Here is a 4,533-nt window from a genome sequence, read left to right on the forward strand (position 1 = left end):
GTGCGCGTAAACCCGTTCCCCGTAGGGAGGAGTCAAGCCGCCGCTTAGAGACGAAGTATGAAGTGTCCTCTTCCACATAGGGCAAGCTAGAATGAACTATCTTACCCAGGACCGCCGAAGCAGCGTGGACCAGGGGAGAACTGAACTTTATACTTCACACCACAGTATTGAGTAATGTGCCCTCTTCCACATAGGGCAAGCTGGAATGTTCCATTTTACCCAGGACGGCCGAAGCGGCGTGGACCAGTGGAGGACTACACAATCATGAGGTTTGATATCGACTTGTGTGTTTCAATAGGATACCGATGGTATGGTTTGAACCGATTTGATTTAGCCATTCTGAAGTCATCACTTGGTTGAAGCGCTGAACTAGGGAGGCATCGTTTACATATATATTGGTTTTCGCATGCTCTACTAGGTTAATGTCATGAGGTTGGCTATCGAGCATGCCCAAGTGATGACTTGATTGTGTGCTTGCTTGAATTCTTCACATTTCATACCATCGGTTAGTTGTCGAATCATTCCTCGATCATAACCTTCGTTCTTGGTTCATGTATGCTCTCTTCCACATAGGGCAAGCTAGAATTAACTATCTTACCCAGGACCGCCGAAGCAGCGTGGACCAGGGGAGAACTATACTTTGTCTTGTATGCCCTCTTCCACATAGGGCAAGCTAGAACTAACTATCTTACCCAGGACCGCCGAAGCAGCGTGGACCAGTGGAGGACTATACTTTGTTCATAACACCACAGTATTGAGTAATGTGCCCTCTTCCACATAGGGCAAGCTAGAATGAACTATCTTACCCAGGACCGCCGGAGCAGTGTGGACCAGTGGAGGACTACACAATCATGAGGTTTGATATCGACTTGTGTGTTTCAATAGGGTACCGATGGTATGTTTTGAACCGATTTGATTTAGCCATTCTGAAGTCATCACTTGGTTGAAGCGCTGAACTAGGGAGGGGCATCGTTTACATATATATTGGTTTTCGCATGCTCTACTAGGTTAATGTCATAGGGTTGGCTATCGAGCATGCCCAAGTGATGACTTGATTGTGTGCTTGCTTGAATTCTTCACATTTCATACCATCGGTTAGTTGTCGAATCATTCCTCGATCATAACCTTCGTTCTTGGTTCATGTATGCTCTCTTCCACATAGGGCAAGCTAGAATTAACTATCTTACCCAGGACCGCCGAAGCAGCGTGGACCAGGGGAGAACTATACTTTGTCTTGTATGCCCTCTTCCACATAGGGCAAGCTAGAACTAACTATCTTACCCAGGACCGCCGAAGCAGCGTGGACCAGTGGAGGACTATACTTTGTTCATAACACCACAGTATTAAGTATGGTGTCCTCTTCCACATAGGGCAAGCTAGAACTAACTATCTTACCCAGGACCGCCGAAGCAGTGTGGACCAGGGGAGGACTATACTTTATACTTCACACACTAGCCATACTGAAGTCATCACTTGGTTGAAGCGCTGAACTACGGCGGGGTAATCGTTTACAGGTTATAATCATATAGCTGCATGCTCATTAGTAGATAATGGAATATTGTATGGCAATATGAGCATGCCCAAGTGATGACTTTGTTTCAAGCTCAACAGGTAGGGTATTGAGTCCTCTTCCACATAGGGCAAGCTAGAATGAACTATCTTACCCAGGACCGCCGGAGCAGCGTGGACCAGTGGAGGACTCTATACTTTATACTTCACACCACAGTATTGAGTACGACTTGCATAAAGCCCCTAATGAGAACCACGAGGGCTCTCTCAATGTAGAACCACGAGGGCTCTAGTACCGATTCTCTCGGTACGGCTTGGTCCGTGTTCCTTTATGCTTGTACTCTAAGTATTAAGTATTGTGTCCTCTTCCACATAGGGCAAGCTAGAACTAACTATCTTACCCAGGACCGCCGAAGCAGTGTGGACCAGGGGAGGACTATACTTTATACTTCACACACTAGCCATACTGAAGTCATCACTTGGTGGGGGTGAACTACGGCGGTATCTATCGTTTTGGTTCGGTCTATATAGGGTCGCTTGCATGCTCATTCGAATATAATGTAATTGTGTATGGCAATATGAGCATGCCCAAGTGATGACTTTGTTTCAAGCTCAACAGGTAGGGTATTGAGTCCTCTTCCACATAGGGCAAGCTAGAATGAACTATCTTACCCAGGACCGCCGGAGCAGCGTGGACCAGTGGAGGACTCTATACTTTATACTTCACACCACAGTATTGAGTACTTCTTGCATAAAGCCCCTAATGAGAACCACGAGGGCTCTCTCAATGTAGAACCACAAGGGCTCTAGTACCGATTCTCTCGGTACGGCTTGGTCCGTGTTCCTTTATGCTTGTACTCTTAGAAAGTCTCAACCCGGAGGTCTTGACTTTGATTGTCATAGTTGGACTACGACGGGGTATCCGACTCATCGAATACCCCAGAAGCACACCATCTTTCGGGTAGGCGGTACGCGTACCTCCGGACGCGGAAGTCTCAACCCGGAGGTCTTGACTTTGTATTGTCATAGTTGGACTACGACGGGGTATCCGACTCATCGAATACCCCAGAAGCACACCATCTTTCGGGTAGGCGGTACGCGTACCTCCGGACGCGGAAGTCTCAACCCGGAGGTCTTGACTTTGATTGTCATAGTTGGACTACGACGGGGCATCCGACCATTGCTGATCGAACACCCCTGATTCACCATCTTTCGGGTAGGCGGTACGCGTACCTCCGGACGCGGAAAGTCTCAACCCGGAGGTCTTGACTTTGATTGTCATAGTTGGACTACGACGGGGCATCCGACCATTGCATCTCGGACTTAGTCAATTTTTCATAAATTCTATGAAATACATATGTTACGATGCTGCGAGATGAATGGGATGCTGCATGGAGATGAATCTTGATCTCCTTCATCTCCCATCTGAATACAGCATCCCTAATTGAAGGCATCTCGGACTTAGTCGTTTTTTCATAAATTCTAACAAAAACATATGTTCGGATGCTGCGAGATAAATGGGATGCTGCATGGAGATGAATCTTGATCTTCTTCATCTCCCATCTTAATAAAACATCCCTGCTTAAAGGCATCTCGGACTTAGTCGTTTTTTCATAAATTCTAAGTAAAACATATGTTAGGATGCTGGGAGATGAATGGGATGCTGCATGGAGATAAATCTTGATCTTCTGCATCTCCCATCTTAATACAGCATCCCTGCTTAAAGGCATCTCGGACTTAGTCGATTTTTCATAAATTCTAAGAAATTCATATGTTAGGATGCTGCGAGATGAATGGGATGCTGCATGGAGATGAATCTTGATCTTCTCCATCTCCCATCTCAATACAGCATCCCTACTTAAAGGCATCTCGGACTTAGTCGATTTTTCATAAATTCTAAGAAAAACATATGTTAGGATGCTGCGAGATGAATGGGATGCTGCATGGAGATGAATCTTGATCTTCTTCATCTCTCATCTCAATACAGCATCCCTACTTAAAGGCATCTCGGACTTAGTAGATTTTTCATAAATTCTAAGAAATTCCTATGTTAGGATGCTGCGAGATGAGTGGGATGCTGCATGGAGATGAATCTTGATCTTCTTCATCTCCCATCTCAATACAGCATCCCTACTTAAAGGCATCTCGGACTTAGTCGATTTTTCATAAATTCTAAGAAATTCATATGTTAGGATGCTGAGAGATGAATGGGATGCTGCAAGGAGATGAATCTTGATCTTCTTCATCTCCCATCTCAATACAGCATCCCTACTTAAAGGCATCTCGGACTTAGTCGATTTTTCATAAATTCTAAGAAATTCATATGTTAGGATGCTGCGAGATGGATGGGATGCTGCATGGAGATGAATCTTGATCTTCTTCATCTCCCATCTTAATCCAGCATCACTACTTAAAGGCATCTCGGACTTAGTCGATTTTTCATAAATACTAAGAAATTCATATGTTAGGATGCTGCGAGATGAATGGGATGCTGCATGGAGATGCATCTTGATCTCCTACATCTCCCATCTTAATACAGCATCCCTACTTAAAGCCATCTCGGACTTAGTCGATTTTTCATAAATTCTTAGAAAAACATATGTTAGGATGCTGCGAGATGAATGATATGCTGCATGGAGATGAATCTTGATCTTCTTCATCTCCCATCTTAATACAGCATCCCTACTTAAAGGCATCTCGGACTTAGTCGATTTTTCATAAATTCTAAGAAATTCATATGTTAGGATGCTGCGAGATGAATGGGATGCTGCATGGAGATGAATCTTGATCTTCTTCATCTCCCATCTTAATACAGCATCCCTACTTAAAGGCATCTCGGACTTAGTCGATTTTTCATAAATTCTAAGAAATTCATATGTTAGGATGCTGCGAGATGAATGGGATGCTGCATGGAGATGAATTTTGATCTTTTTCATCTCCCATCTCAATACAGCATCCCTTCTTAAAGGCATCTCGGACTAAGTCGATTTTTCATAAATTCTAAGAAATTCATATGTTAGGATG

The sequence above is a fragment of the Anopheles coustani genome (assembly GCF_943734705.1).
Source record: "Anopheles coustani chromosome X unlocalized genomic scaffold, idAnoCousDA_361_x.2 X_unloc_16, whole genome shotgun sequence".
Lineage (NCBI taxonomy): Eukaryota > Metazoa > Arthropoda > Insecta > Diptera > Culicidae > Anopheles > Anopheles coustani.